The 16,613-nt window shown below is 37.6% G+C and overlaps 1 protein-coding gene and 1 long non-coding RNA gene across 13 annotated transcripts in view; one reads left to right on the top strand and one right to left on the bottom strand.

Moving 5' to 3' along the window:
* LOC310892231 overlaps positions 1 to 11,987 on the bottom strand; it is a 40,203-nt gene extending 28,216 nt beyond the window's left edge. Inside the window, exon 1 of the long non-coding RNA XR_014577976.1 lies at positions 6,827 to 11,987. This is a non-coding gene — a long non-coding RNA (uncharacterized lncRNA). The remainder of the gene's footprint in view (positions 1 to 6,826) is intronic.
* Positions 1 to 16,613, top strand: part of LOC310892228 (uncharacterized protein) — a 421,439-nt gene that overhangs the window by 49,220 nt on the left and 355,606 nt on the right. For all 12 annotated transcript variants that reach the window (XR_014577955.1, XR_014577956.1, XR_014577957.1 and 9 more), the window contains exon 2: positions 11,998 to 12,057. The gene's annotated coding sequence lies outside the window, so the exon portion shown is untranslated. The remainder of the gene's footprint in view (positions 1 to 11,997; positions 12,058 to 16,613) is intronic.

The raw sequence follows: 16,613 nt of genomic DNA, 5'->3' as shown, positions 1-16,613 counted from the left end.
CTGGTAACAGATAACCATTCGTAATGGCAATACTGATACTGCTTTGGGCATTTTAGCTTAACTTTCATTTTTAGCATAACTTTCATAACTTTTTAGCATAACTTTCATTTGAAACAGAAACTTGCTAAAACTGAGAAGCGTGAGCCTGACGGTGGTGTTCCTAGCTGTTGGCTCAATGCTAACTGCTGGGCTTGTGAAAAGTATGCGAGATTCAGGATAGTTCACCACACAACAGTGCTTTGCTTAAACCGAAGACTTCAGTGCTTCAGTGCCCCCCCAATGGGGCCTTTGGGGCAGTATCCAAAGAGGAGAACTTTCAATTTGCAAAATCTAATTCTCAAGGTCCTGTAGCTTTCTCATACCCTTTATGGCTCGGAAGGTGATCAAGTGAAAGCGCTGGTGTTTTTTCATGCAACTCCATCACAATCCTGTGATTTTTTGAGAGAACTCTTTTCCATGTTTTATTTGGCAAAAATACTGAAATACATTTCTTAGCTTTGCATGCACAGAATGGAAGCTGTTAGTCTAAGTCATTCTCTTGTTGGAGGTACTGCAGTTTTCATGCCTGTTGTCCGTTTTAATGTTGGAAGAGGCATCCTCGCTACAAGAAGGACATGGAGGTGCTTGAGAGAGTCCAGAGAAGGGCAACGAAGCTGGTGAGGGGTCTGGAGAACAAGTCTTACGAGGAGCGGCCGAGGGAGCTGGGGTTGTTTAGCCTGGAGAAGAGGAGGCTCAGGGGAGACCTCATCGCTCTCTATAGGTACCTTAAAGGAGGCTGTAGAGAGGTGAGGGTTGGTCTGTTCTCCCACGTGCCTGGTGACAGGACGAGGGGGAATGGGCGAAAGTTGCGCCAGGGGAGGTTTAGGTTGGATGTTAGGAAGAACTTCTTTACCAAAAGGGTTGTTAGGCATTGGAATGGGCTGCCCAGGGAGGTGGTGGAGTCACCATCCCTGGAGGTCTTTAAAAGACGTTTAGATGTAGCCCTTAGTGATATGGTTTAGTGTAGGACTTGTTAGTGTTAGGACAGAGGTTGGACTAGATGATCTTAGAGGTCTCTTCCAACCTAGACGATTCTGTGATTCTGTGATCATTTGAATTTTATGTTAGCCAGTTTTCATTTCGGAAGAGCTACTTGAAATACTACTTCACATTTAGCTTAGAGCTTCAAAATCCTATCATGTAGTTTAGTGCCAGATTAGAAGTGTGCAAGATGGCATGGAAAAGTCAAGCATTTTTGGACCCCAAATCTAATCTGTGGATTTACAGAGACAATGATATAAGCATTTCTGTTCTTTAAAGGTTATGTCAGTCACAACCAGATTCATTTTCCCTGGGATTCAGAGGTATTTCCTTCTCTGAATAGCAGGACTTTTGATCAAAGTCTGGTAGCAGACTTTCATCACCTTTCTTTGAGAAATCTTATTTTGATGTGAGTTTTATTTATAAACATTATTTATGTTGTGTCAGCACCCTGAGTATTCCTGCTGGGGTTCTGCTGGTTAGCACTATGGGCTAAGTGCTGCACCAGTCTCAGCTAGACCTAGGGATTTACTGCCATTTGTTCCCATTGTCAGTAACTCAAGAAATGGTGGTCAACATTTGGGCTATGCAGATGCTAAGAAGCAATGAGTTCTGTTTTTTGATCTGATTTTTGTCAGTACATTAATTGATCTAGCAGTATGCACCTAACTTCTCGCATATGTGCACTAACACGTATAGACCTTGGCCTGCCAGAGTTTTGCCTCTTAGGAAAGATATGAAGGGAACTTTGGGGAGATCTACTTTGTGCTAGGATAGGAATTTTTAGCTCATTCATCTAAACATCAGGCACTTAGTCATGGCACCTGGGCTATCTCTATTGATAAAGGAAAGGGAGAGGCTTCTCTGGTGATTTACTTAGCCATGTATCTGAGAAGAGAAGGAATCTCACTCTCGAGATGCTCACCTCGTTTCAGTGTCGGAAGAAACAACCTAAACAGTGTCTTTTAGGTGGCCAAGGTTAGGTGAGATGAATTTATCCTTAATCCTTCTGGTTTTTTGTTTGTTTGTTTGTTTTGTTTTTCATTTGTTTGTTTGTTTTACTGCTTCCAAAGTAAGAACAATCTAATTCTATTTGTTTTTGCTTCATTCAGAGTATATAGTACTTTGAATTTCTTCATGCTAGTTATGCAAATGAAAAGTGGTATGATGTTTGGAAATGCTGAGTTAATGGGGCAGATGTAGTACTGGGATTTTTGTTGTGGCTTTTATATTAATTAATAGATAGGAAGGAAGGCTTTGTTGTTAAAGCAGTGGAGTGTAACTTGTGATAAAAGTTCAGCACTCTGTCACTGATTTCCCGTGTAACCTCAAGAAAGTAACTCCAGTCTGTGTGTCTCAATGCATCTAAAAAAGTAGTTCTTGCACTTCTACTTCTTGCTTGTCTTGTCTGAAGAGTTCTTTCAAGTGACAACTGTCTCTCAGTCTGTGTCACTGCAATGCCTGGTACATTGGTCTCACTGGAATCTCTAAACTCTACTGTAAAATAAATAATTTATTACCTGAAAAACAGCTTTTTATAATACAATGTATTTCAGAAACTTTGTCTAGTCTCATTTTGGCCTCATAAGAGGACAAAAACATGAATAATCCATTGACCTGTACTAAATGGAGAAAAACGTGGAGGTCATTTTGTGTATGTTTAAGGAAAATGTAGGTAGAAGTTATATATGTAGGTCATATATGTATATGTAACAAAATAATAGTATCAAATGGATCACATGCTTTGAGGGATAGCAACTTGAAGAAACAGATTTTACTGCATAAAGTATTTGTATTAAAGTGTTCATAATTTGAAAACTCTACAGCATAATAAACATAATTCTTTAATAGGAATGAGTTGAATTGATTTTTGAATCTCATTGGTTTGGGTAAGATTACAGCAAGTATTAGTTTAATCCCAAACTATCCATTCACTTTTGCGGGTATATCTTCAGTTGAAAGTGTACAATCCCTCTTGAATTGTTTCCGTCAGACCTTAATCTATACAAACATGATATTTATTCTATAAAATATGAGGCATTCTCATAATGGAGGTATCTACTAGCTTGCAATATAGCTCCCAACATGATTTTAATCTGAATACTGTGTGTTGATGTATCTCAGCTAAGATTTTTACTAAATCAACTGTCCTGATGTCCTTAAAGCAGGATGAATGTTAGAACTAAAAAAATCCTACTGATCTGAATATCTCGGTCTTCATATTGATTAATCTAATGGTTATTTTTGTAATAATATGAATTTTTAATTAGACCCATTCTTGTTACTTGGTTTCTATGAACCAATTTTTGCATATTAATCATTATAAAAAATAAATACTGTATCTGTAATGAAAGATAGAAATGATAAGAAAAAATAAAGGAAAAGGTGATAATTGGGATTGTAGCTGTATTGTGGTACAGTGTGGTATATTTAGTACTGTTGCAAGTGTGTACTTATAATTCCCCTTATATTTAGACTAGAAGAACCTACTGCAGCCTAAAGGAACTGTTTTCTGTCCAGAAGTCATTGCAACATGGCAAATATTGAATTTTTAATGTCCCCTACTGAATCTAACTGAGCAAAGATACATTTTCAAAGATTTTTTTTTTCATAGAGGAAATGTGAACTGAAATTTTGTGAGTCATTTTAGAATGTGCTATACATGTATTGGAATAACTATTAACAATTCACAAAAGTACAGGGATAAAAAGAATGTGAAATAGGATCAGTTTTGTTTTGTTTTTGTTTTTCAAAATAAAAATGATTTTGAATGTTACTTGACAAAACATCAGCTGAAGAAAGTGAGAAAAGCTTTGGAACTGATATTTTGGCAGGGATGCCAATAAAGGTTCTTTCGTAATAATACCGAAAATACTTCGCCAGTAGAAAAAAATGCTTTTTCTGTGATCGGATACTTTCGCAGAAAACAAGTCTGGTATTTGCTAAAGCCTTAGCATCTGTCTTAGCTACCAATACTTAGAAATTTAAGAAGAACCTAGCTGAAGCCGTTAGACTAAATCCATTCTTCATGCACTTCCAAGGTAGTAAGAATTGTTCTGGGACTGCTTATGGGTCCTTTCATGTAGGCTTAATTCAGAGGAACCCGAGGAATTTTCCCTTATATGGTCCTTACAAATGCCTGTTGGTGTATCTTTGATTCACTTTTTAAATAGGAGGAGAATGAAAACCAGTGTACTTTTCCTCATAACTATGAGGTAAAGACAAACAAAAACTCCTTTTCGGTGATAATTCTTGAATATCAGTACCTCCAAAATAGATATCACTGTAGCTAGATAACTGGATGCCTTACTCAGAACTGCTCTCCAACTGTTCCAGGAAAACTTAAATCTGTTTTGGCTGAGTTATTGTCCTTTGGAACAACCTACTGCTCACTCACAGGGCATCTTTCACTGGCGCTTCCAGCTAACATTGCTTAAGAACACACTGGAAAGGGGCTGCATAATTCACGAGGACATAGTGAATCTACATGCCTCGTGAAAAAGGTCCCAAAAGTGTGCATGAATTCTGGCAAAGATCCTACTTCGTCTTTCTGGGTCTGGTAAAATATGAAAGATTTGGGGAGATTTCCTGTGTGTTTCATTACAATTGCCTCCTTTGTGAGACTTCAGCAAGAAAGTCATCTTTTCCTTCAGCTGGAGAGCTTCTAAGGCCTCCAGAGGAAGCTTTGAAATGAAAAGTTAAAAGAGGGATGGGCTTTGTGCATATATCCCCAATTCTGCCTGTTTGGTCTACACATTATAACCTAGCTTTTAACTCCATTATTGGATACATTTTTGTGTTTTCTCTACATCTTCTGTTTATCCCTATTTTCTATAGTGTTAGGTATATTTAGAAATACATGTATTACTTATACATTTTTCCTTATGTATCAAACAGAATTTGTAAGTCATTTATGTGAGCAGTACACAGTAAACCATTTTCATACAATGTACTAAATATTAAACATAAAGCATAACGTGCTAATAAAATGTTGCTAACGTAAGTAGGCCACCTAAATTAGAGGCTAAGCCAGCTCTGTGTTTAACTATCTCATCTCCTGAATTGCACCTTTGGAAGGTTTTAGAAGGCTGAGCAAAGTATGGTACATAAATATTGACAAAATTATTAATATCTGAAAGCAGGGAAAACAAATTATGTTGGACCATTATAGCAATTAAGAGTAGATGATGTAATACCTCACATTTGTACAGTTTTGTAGAAACGATGAGGGAATAGTAGTTTGTTAACACCTTCTCAGATATTATCCTAAAATTCTTGTAGAGACTTCTGCTCGTGTGTGAAAGCTTTGGAATAGATTTTTGGTGGCATCATTCACATACACAACTTCAGTATATTTGCATATACCTTTACTAATCCAGGGCTTCAAAAGCAATATTATAAAATTGTTTCCAAAGAAAGGCTGGTTAAGAAAAATTGTCTGAGATTCACTACCATGTTTCTTGATAATAATTTTGCATTTTTCTGGACGGCAGTGACTGCGTGGTTCTCAACCTGAGGTTACTGAGGTGGAGATAGCGTTGTTCTACACTGCTGATTGCTGAAGACTTTAAAGGGTGTGCGCCAACTTTGTCATGTGCAGGGCTGTCACTGCTTCATCACACCTCCCGGAAGGAGCTTGGAACTTCCTCCATTTTCAACACAACACCAGAAAAGTGACTGCACCAGATCAGCACTGCCTTAGGGATAATTATACATAGGAAGAAGGAACGTAAAGATGGTTGGGCCTAGACCAGTTGCTTGTAGGATCATCGGGGACCTGTGGCATTGACTTTTATTTGAGGGGTAGGCAGGGTTTACTTCAGCAGGGTAGCTTTACTGAGTAAAGAAAATGGGCTTGTGCCTGAGACTATTTTATCCTTCTTTGTAGCACTTCTGGCTGGAACCTTCACCAGCTTCTCTTAACCCAGCTCCTTTCTAGCAGATTTACAGAAACAGGAGAGGTTGCATATATGCCTCACAGGAATCTTGTTTTCACTTAGCTGCAAGTCAGAAACAAGCCAGCTCATTCACTGGTGAACACATGAATACAGGATCTTTGTACTAAAACTTTTATTTCTGTATTTAAAATTCCAGCAGGGTTCAGTGAGAGGAAGGTATTTTGGGGTTAATAAGAAGTGTGTATTCTTCAAAACAACCCCACCTCTGAAAAAAAAAAAAAAAGTCCACACAGCATTATAAAATATCTGCTTTGTGTCCTAAAATAAAGCATGTGTTTCATGCTCTAAAAGTCTGAGGTTTGTAGCTGAAAAAGATTAAGTAAATAATTCAGAATTTGTTGTGTTTACCTGTTAATAATTAAGCAGGCTAGTCTGTGTACTTTTTATAGATGTTGAGCTTTATTTATTTATTTTTATATACTTGGCTTATGTTCTGATTTTTAAATTTGAAGAAGTTTCTGCCAAGGAGGAGATGAGAAAATAGCCATCAAGGAGTTAAATGTTGCACAGTAACCAAAATCTGTGGGGACACTTGGTCTCTGGAGAGAATGGAGAATTGTCATCTTTCTCTCTTCCCTTATGCTTTCCCCCAAACCAATTTCCAGTGCTTTGAGGAAATTAATTTTTAAAGGTGATAATTTTTTTTTTTTTTTTGGACAAAAGCAGTACCTTTGATTCTTACTTTCTGATGCCAGTGGCTAGGGATAGAGGATTCTGTTACGAGGCGACATCTCAGTCAAGGAAAAGTTTCAGCCTTGTCCTCTTTCAGAAATAGAACAGACATTTGAAGGAAAAAATAAGCCACCAGGCACATAATATTTCTGTTTTCTTATAAGTGAGTTACTTACATTTTGGTGAAAGGTGATGGCTCTGAAGTCTGAAATCTTCTTTGTCATTTGAGTAGGTACAGAGAGGCCAGCAGCAGTGTGAGTTTCTCTCACAAATAAATTTAGAGTTGTTCATTGTGAGACTGTACTCTGTGGTAGCTGGTAGTTCAGTCTGAACAGATCAGTCAGGGCATCTTTACTCTCAGTGGTAATGAACAGGGCAAGAAGTTGCCAGGTTGCTTTTGAATCTTAGTATCTGTTTCTTGAGGGAAAAACAAAAAACAAAAGGCACTTGATTAGCAGCAAAATTATTCTATGTTTTCTACCCAGTAATTTTCAGTTACTGTTTACAGAAGCTAGACCAGGCATAGATTGAAAAAGAGAATAAGTAGAGATTTGGGTTTGTCTTTTTTTTTTTTTTTTTCTGCTGAGAGGTAGGGATCCACCCCACTGTTGATCATTCCCTCCCCACCTCAAGCAAAGTCATTGCCTAATTTTTTTAGTATTTGAACTGTTCCTTTGGTCTTGGCAGAGTAAGATAACATTTGATATTTTCACTCACCTTTTCCAAGGGTGAGAGAAAGCACAGGGTAGTGAGAAAAGTCAGTTGAAATGATTGGCATTAAAAGACAAAAGCTGCTGAAATGTGAGAGTGATCTTTGGACTGTATATTAAAAATCAAAGATTTAAAAAGACTGTTTATGTGAGAATTAATAGCCTGATTTTGTTGACAGTTGAAGTCTTCATCTGTTACCATGGCATGTTTTAATTCACTGTCTGCATTGGTATTTCCTTCTGAAGAATTATACATGCTAGTTACTAGTACCTCTAATATTAAAAATTCTGCCTCTTGTGTTCCAGGCAACATTTTCTGTTTCAATAAAGACAGTACATAAAGTTAAGAGGAAGTTAAGCTGGTAGATAGTGTTACAGAAGCTCACCTACTTCCTTTTCTCCATAGCATGACTTTTGCCTGAAAGGTCATTTTGTTTTTATCCTAGAGGGTTATTAATCCAAGTCTTCCGTATAGATAAATGTGGGCAAATAGTCTTCTTCAAGTAGAATTTGGAAGTGCACAGAGAATTTAAGTTGTTTTCTAAAAGATTTTATCCTGCATTAAGAATGGTGCTGTAACACCGAGTATTGTTTCTTTAAAAACCTTTCCTGCCAAAAAGCCAATTCATATCCAGTTTGTTATCTTACACTCACAGGTCAGGTCAGTAGTCTGTTTTTGGCAGTCTTCATGTAGAAATTCTCTAAAATCTGTCCTTATGTTAGAAATTTAAAGCTAGTCATTTGATTTATTTTTCCCCCTAGACAGACAAGCTTGACTCTTGAAACAAGTTAAAGAGATCTCAAGTCTAGTTCTCAGTGGACAGAAGTCAGTATCATGAAAAATGTTACTACATTAGTAGTAATTGGTCTGTTGTTGTACGTCCAATGGAAGAGGTCGAACCAGTCACAATATGTGACCACTCAACATGATCCCGCAGTTCAAGGCAGAGGGTCAGTGGTGAGCCTATGTGAGTAAATTCGTTCTACTCGAAGTAGTGTCCTGGAAATGAGAGGATTTCAACCTTTAAGCTTGCCACATTAGCCTTTTTCATAACCATTGCATTCACACTTGAGTTTTTTTGTTTTGTTTTTAAAAGTGCATTGCTGTGATGCACTGTCCATTTTGCTAAGGACATACTTTACCCAATGCTCATGCCAGGTTGACTGAACCTCAACAGACCAAGGAATTTACTGGTAGTCTTACCATGAATCATTATCTGAAATCCTTTTGGCTGCTATATTCTTAGCATTAATCAACAGTGATTCCTTTCATCCACTTGCTACAGGAGTTTAGTTTGCATGTATGATGATTTTATTTTGGAGGAACTGAACTGGAGTAATGCTAAAATAATTTATCTTATTCTTTGAAATTCACTCTTTGGATATAGAATCTTAAAAAGAGAAGATCCTCACAGTTGTCATCCTATAATATTTTCTCCCTCTTGGGAAAGGTTCCATAAATTGAGAGAAAAGTAAATAAAATTTGCACATTCTTTACATATTCTTATATGGAATGTACTTATCTTAGTTTCACTTAATCTGACGATAGTTCACTGAATAGGATTTTTTTCATTCATAGCAAAAGTCAAAAGGCCATGCAGCTTATAAGTTATTAACATAAAGAAGTGAACAAGTATATATAGTTCTTTCCTGTTAGCATTTGTATGCTGTTGCTACTGTATAATCAACTGGTATAACAGAAGAGGCATTTTTAATTTAGCACCATTTAAATTGTCCATTTCTGTATTTCTTATCTTTGTGGTAGATCTAGATTTGATTAGACATTTTAAAAAACAGCTAAGTATTTTAATTAATTGACTTCATCATTGAAAAAAAAACAACATTTTTTCTGGAAAATTACTGTGATCTACCTCAAGTCTCTGTGAGGATTGTGTATTTTGTGACGTTGAAGTCAGTAAGGCTGTTTTGAGCCAACGCTGCGAAGTATTCACTTTTGCTTAGTACATGGGGCTTAACTTTCAAGGTGACCCGAAGTGAATTTCCTGAGTCGTGTGCATAGTTTTTCATGATGTCATACAGCTGCATCAGATTTTGAGCATATTATTTGATATAATTTGAGTCACCAATAAGCTGTTGATCCAAGGGAAAAAGTTAAATGTAAACACAGAGGGTGGAATTTAAAACAAAATGAATGGCCTGTAATTTTAGATATGATAAGCTCTGTTGACAGTCTTGGTCCTACAAATGACCATCTCAAATATAAGGCTTGATTAATTTAAATTCCATATAAAAATAGTTTTTAAAAACTGTGTGGCAGAAATGTTATCACTAATTAAACTCTGGCATTCAAAAGTTTGGAAAGGATAAATTAATGGTAGTGAAAATAAAGAAACGTAGCAGTTATAATGACACAGACCTTTGTATAGTACTTTCTGGCAAGAATGGTAACTGACAGAAAGATAGCTATGTATGCCATGGGTAGGTGTACAAAATTTCAAATGCCAGTAGACCAGAGAAGAGAAACTGAAACTTTTGACTTTGAAGAGCTCGAGGAGATAATGCCTGAGCACCATCACAGGTCCAACTGCTCAGTGACTTTAAACCAGAAAACATTTATTTCACCTTGTAATGGGTTTTTCCTGTACTTTTTCCTGTTTTTCATCTCTTCCGATTCCCCAGCATCGCCTTCTCTTCCTGGGCTCCCCCAGTACACTCTAGAGGCATTTAAGTCATCTCTCACTGCAGCACGTAGTTTGCCAGCCAGTGCAGAGCGTTTCAGTTGTTAGATGAGTTAGACATTAGGCAAACAGCACAGTTTCATACCTACTAGTATCGCTCAAATCAAACATACACTCGTGCAATACATCTACCAGCATCTAAAGGTCAAAACCTGATCCTCGTTACTCAATATTTTAGGCCTCCTGGTTTGCTTTATTCATTGTCGGCGCAGAACTGACAGACTGTTCGAGATCCTGGTTGTGTAATGTTGGAAAGTGCTACCAGCTGCCGCCCGGCGTGTCTATTCAGGCAACAGCAGACCTTATGAAAGCTAAAGCACATGCTGCACGGCCTTAGTTCCAGCAAAATAAACCTCCTTCCCTGAAAGCGGTGGAAGCCACCATCTAACAGACTGTGTGCTCTGTGCACTCACAGCTGACCCACGTAGGCCAGAGAAATTTCCCCAGATGGAGAACCTGGGGCATGGTTTGCTGGTGATGATCAGAGGTAGGAAGCACCCAGAAAACTAAGGGAAGGCTGCAGGTGTGAAATGAAGTTGTGAGCGTGTCACAGAGGTGGAAACAGTAGCACCTGTAGTAGCACCTGTAGTAGCACCTGTAGTAGCAAGGATCTGGTGGGAAGTCAGGCTTGGGAGCAATGAGCCAGAAGGCCTGCTGTCATTATGTCTTCTTTAACCTGAGAAAACAATGCTTTGTGTCCTTTCTTTCCAAATAAGCAAAGTTGCTCCAAAAAGTAGTTCTTTCAGTTCTTTTCTGTTAACAAATTGCTTTTAGCAGGTAACAGATCACAGGTCCGCTAACAGATTAACAGGCAGCAAATCATATGAGCTTTGGAGAAACAACTCTACGACAAATAAGTGCCATTGAATCAGTTCTGCAGTATGGCAAGGGGGTCAAAATCTCAGTGATTAAAATGCCTTTGTGGATAGCTTTGAAAACCCCTCACCAGCAAAGGATTACAGAATACCGGTAGGCTTGGTTATCCCATTCCTGCCGTACTTGAGCTGGTTATTAGATTTGGACGTGGGTTCCCAGGTGGAAGGTCAGCACTTGGGAGCAATGAAAAGATCTTGCAACTCCTGTGAGGAAGCAAGAAGCCCTGCTGAAGTTGGTTTGGGAGCTGTAACCAGAGTGAACCTCTCATAACAGGAACTGGAAGTTACGCCAATTAGGGCCCTAAACCATACTCTGAATTGGTGGAAGTGGAGTGCCCAAGTCTCATTTCTGACTTCAAAATACTCCATCCTCAACTGTTTGGCAGCCAGTTCTGAACATTTTGTTAATTAGTGTTATATGGTTCTAAGTCTGCTTTTAATTCTTTTTTTCAAAAAGCAGCCTATAGAGAGATTTTCTGAGCATTCTAGTCATTAAAGCCATTTATAGCTGACAGATGCAAAGACATTATACACAATTCTTCATTTAAGGAGAATAAAAGAACCTCTTTAAACTCTTGAACTGTTAGAGTATTTACCTGTAACTTTTCCCACGAATGCATTTGAATGGCAAACATAACTGGTGAAACTTCAGTTGTGACACCCATTTGTTTTTATCCCTAGCAGGAATGAAACTACACTTAATGGAAAAAATGAGATTTTTTAATTTTTTTTTTTTAAAGCATGAAGTCGTATGAATCACTCTCTGCTAAATTGGTGTTCAGTTGTGTAACTTTTCTCTCTGAAGTTCACCTGTAACGTGACAGGTTGGATACTAGTACAATTAGCTTATTTGTTTGTCACCTGTGTGCTAAACGTTAATGCGTAGGACTTTTTTGTTCTTCCTTCAGATAGTTATATGTTTATATATATACAGCATTCCACCCACTTCCCCCACTGAACTCCTAGTTATTTGACTGTTATAAAAACTGAAGGTATTGTGTGCACAAATCTGTAAACATAAGCATTTTTTAAAATTTCTTTCTTTTTTTTTTTTTCTTTACAGCAGCATAAAAAAGAAGTGTTGAGAGCTGCTCTTAACCCTTTTGGAGTCCGAAGTCAAAAGGTAAAATCAAATGCTACTTTTTGGGTTTCTACAGGTGTTGATACCGTAATTGTTTGGAAATGCTATTTCCCTATCACATTTGAACTGAGATTTCCCACAGGAGAAAAGCAGGGGTACGATAAGAAGACTCAAAACATTAGTAGATCTCTTTAAGAGCACCAACATATCTGGGCTTAAATTATGCAGGTAAGTTACAACTGGTAAACTGCAATTATCTATTTTACTTAATATAAAAACATTGGCGTTAGGAGTCAGTGGGACTTTCAGTAGGGTTTAATATTGCTACGGATTTAATGATTTTTGTCTCACTATAACTTGATAGTTTTTATGATATATAAAGTGTTTTTTTTCAAATTACAGTAAGACAAATCCTGTAGCTCTTTTCTCAGGCAAGAGTCCCTCAATGGGAGTTTTGCCTGAGTGAGAACTGAATGAGGTCTAAATAATTAGCAATTAAAATATTCAGTTATTGTGCTACTGTATATAACAAAGCACTGGAGGTATTAAAAATTGCTAATCTCCTCCTTATTAAAATGTTAACTGCTAAGCATAATACAGCTTTGCATTTTCTATCATTCATTTTTGCAGTTCATTAGTAGAGGTGAAATGTTAGTGACAAATAGTCATTTGAACTTTTAAGGAATTGACTTTGTCAAGCGGAAGTGTTTGTGGAAGCCATGGATTTTAGTCAAACACTAAATAATGTACAGAGAAAAAAATTGATATAGCATTTGTGAGTATTTACATAGGAAGCCAGGTGGTAAGCTACTCATCAGGAGGTGGAACTAGACAGTTTGGATATTCAATTTGTATACATTTTGATCAGCAGCTTCTTGTAATGAACTCACGTAAAGAAAATACAGATTAAGGATTGTCCATAGGGTATACCGAACAAATAATCTTCAGTGAGAGGGTTAAGAGACTAGCATGTGAATGATTCAGTAGCAGGTTAAGAAGCAAAGTTGGTGGCAGTGTTCAATTGTGCACCCAGCTCAGTTAATTAGCATGTGAACTGTTTTGTTACTAAGGTAGTCAATATAAGGGCCAGAGTGTGCTCTACTCCTGTTTTACTGCACAAAAGAATAAAAAGAAGTGAGATGTATCTCCTGTCTCCTTTGGCACAAAGCAGCTGCAGGAGGATGTGCGGAGAAGGAGAAAGGTTTTTGATGATTGAGAAAAGAGTGGTGAGCGAAGGTGATAACTGGTAGATGAAGAAGGTGCATGTAATGTTACTGGAAGAATGTGGTGACAGGTGAATTTCCCAAGGGAAGACAATTCCCTGAACACTGTTCTTCTCATAGCTTCTCCCTGGAGTAGATTTTGTTACCTCTTATGCCTAAAGATTTCTTCTAATCTTTCTGAAGAGCCATTCTAGGCCTGGGCATTTAATTGTTCCATGTAATACTGCTGGCAATTCAGGCCATGATTCTGCAAGGATTTACACATGTATTTCACTCACAGCATTATGAGTAATCCTGTTGAAGTAGATGAGATTAATTGCAGGACATAAAGTTAAGCATGTATATTAGTCATTGCAGTAAAAAAAGGTGTAGTTTATTGTATTTATTTACTTGTTTATGTTGAGTGTGGGAGACTTTTTAAAGATACATAAATACATGGGATTTTCTACCAGTTGTGTGGCTTATAAGGAGGGGTAGATGGTAACAAAATAAGCTTTTCTGCTTGTTCACCAAATCCACAATTTTGTCAGGTTCTCAGCTGTAAAGTGTGAAAAAGAATAGGCTGCTATCATTTTCCTTTTTACATGCACAGTTAAACCTCTGGCTAGAATGAGATGATCATATAATTTATTATAGATTAGTGAAGAGGACAGAAATCAAACAGGAAGACGTGTGCTTATGTGGACTCTTGTTTATAATTTCATCAGATTGGTACACACCTCAGACATTTTATTTAGTGATAAGATATGCAAATTGTTCTGGAGCCAGCAGTAATACTTTCACCTGAATGTCAAAACTGACAGGGATTTCTAAATCAAACCTCAACAACAACTTGTATTTCAAAGCAACTGTTCCTAAGATATAACCAACTGCGGGTGAGAAAGTGCAGAATTGTTTTCATACTTCATACTTCCTTCATGCTGTTGATTTCCCTCCATTCTCTTTTACCTCTGTAGAGGAAGAGAGTTGCAGGCTTACCTGTAAGTATTGGGTGTAACTATTGGCAACAGTGCAGAGGAGCTATACATTTATGTGGAAGTATGCATAAGGAACAGGAATGCAGATTGAAAGTGGGGAGACATACAAAACGAGATTTACCAGAGGTGATGTTTTCTGGTTTTCCAGATGTCTACATCATACCTTCCATATGCTCATTTCAGCTGATTTCAGTTGGTTTCTCTCTCTTTGGTTTTAGTTTCGTTTCATTTGTGCTTTTATTTAAGAATGTAATCGTAGAAGCCTGTGGACGCAATGGAAAGTTTGGATGTTAGCTCGATCCTTGGGATCAAAATTTCTCAAAGCTGTGGATGTTAGCTGCTGGGGTTTTGTTTTTGAGTGTACATACAGTCACGTGAGAAAGGGTGTCACTGAAAATAGAGCTTGTGATTTAAATGTTAGTTGTGTTTATTTTTGGAGTCCTTGTTCAAGTCAAAGTCCACTGCATGTGAAGTGATAATAGTTTAATCTTGTATATTTTCCTCAGACTTTGTTCTTCTTCTCCCTTCTGTGAATGTCTTCACATAACTACATCCAAAGTCTTCCATCTGAAGTTTTCCAAGGGCTTTTTCTTAGAGCTTGTTTTCTTGTTGTTCTTAGCGTGTGTATTTATTAACCAGGAAGACATCTGGGCAATGAAAACATTTAACAAGGGACAACAACTTACGTATTCCTGTTACTATACATGGGTATATGTGTGGATGTGCGTGAGACAAAGAGAGGTGATTACAGAGATTATGAAAGATTGCTGTTTGTTTTTGATTATGTGCCTAGTTGCTTATGTTGTTCTGACTCTCTGAGTTCTGTTATATCACTTGGTCATTGTGTCCTAATAAACCCTTATTTGTGGTAGATGAAAATGTCTGGCCAGTTGCATTGTCTGTACCAGCCTCTTACAGGTGAGATTTTGCTTTCCACATTCAAATAGGAGCAACAAGTTTGTTTTCCTACAAGATGAGAAGAAGGATTTATATCTGCATTCCTGATTAGAGAGATATGACCCATCTATACAATGTAAGTCCCACAATATATGCTCAGGGAATTGGGTCCCATAGGTTTCAGGGTTCCCAGAATTACTCTTTGTGGAAAAGAACTTCCAAAATTCTCAAGGCTTGCTACTTATGCAGATTTAGGCCACTGCAGAACATTTTGTTTACAACAACTAGTTCTAGGACTTACGCTGATGTTGTGGATACTTAACTCCTGCCCACTCGAACAGAGGCACTTCAAAATAATTAAAGTAAATGAATAATCCACACACAGAGCAAAGCCTTTCAGAGGGAAAGAGAGTTTATTGAAAGAAAGAATTTGCTTTTTTTTTTTTTTCTAAATAGTTTTTTTCAAGGTCTTCTTAAATAAACAGCAAATGCTTTTGTTGTAAAAAAAATAATAAAAAGCTTAAACTTTAATTTTCTTCTTTATCATGACTGATGAGGTTAAATCATTGAAAACTAGAAGAGATCAGGTTGAATTTGGTTTCCCAAAGCTGAAGTCCAGGCAGTAGTGTATTGCCTCACTGCTAAATGCTGACTGCGGTAACAGTGGGAGAAGTACAGTGGGCATTGTGGTATGCTCACCTTTGATGCACTACTTGAAAAGCATTGGAAAGATTTGAAAGAATTTTGAAGGAATTTCTGGAGCTTTCTGGGGACTGCAGGGTAAAGCACCAACAGAGGGGGAACAGCTATGACGACTTTGATTTTTCCCTGATTGGCTAGAGGGAAACCCATTGTTTAGTCTTTCAACTAAATGGATGCCCTTTAACCATCTGCTCCAATATTAATACCATGGCTGCTCCTAACAACATTGGTACTTGCCAGTTGCCATTAAAGTTGTTTACTTCATGCTGTATAGAAAATAATTGCCTATAGCTGATACCAATAACCTTATTAGTCTTACCATAAACTGCACATACATATTTGATAAATGGGAATATTTGTCATATCCTTTCAACATCAAGCTTAACAGAAAATCTTTGCTCCTGCAAGTTTCTTCCTTACATGCAGAGTCCAGGAGGCAAAATTCAGCTTCTTTCTTATGTTGACATTAGATTTGCTGTTTTTTTTCTGTGCTAAGTTTGATTCCAGGCATCCAGCAGCATTCCAGAGGGAGAGGCGACCAGCATCGCAGTCTGCAATGCTGCTACTCTACCTTCCATGAATAATAGCCCACTGGGCTAGTTAATCATTACACTCACTTTTTCCTGTTCCTTCATAGCTGATTGCTGCCCAGGGGACATGGGTTACCACAGTCTGGCTGCCAACACAAAGTTCAGTGGTGTGTGTGTGTTTATGTTTACCTGCGTGTATACGCATTGTGGTTTTCAGCAGATATTGTAGTAAAACTAACAATGCAAGGTCAGTGTGTATACTTTCCTAT

Source organism: Anser anser (assembly GCF_964211835.1).
Source record: "Anser anser genome assembly, chromosome: 1".
NCBI classification, from domain to species: Eukaryota; Metazoa; Chordata; class Aves; order Anseriformes; family Anatidae; genus Anser; species Anser anser.
This window is presented reverse-complemented; position numbering and strand designations above follow the sequence as displayed.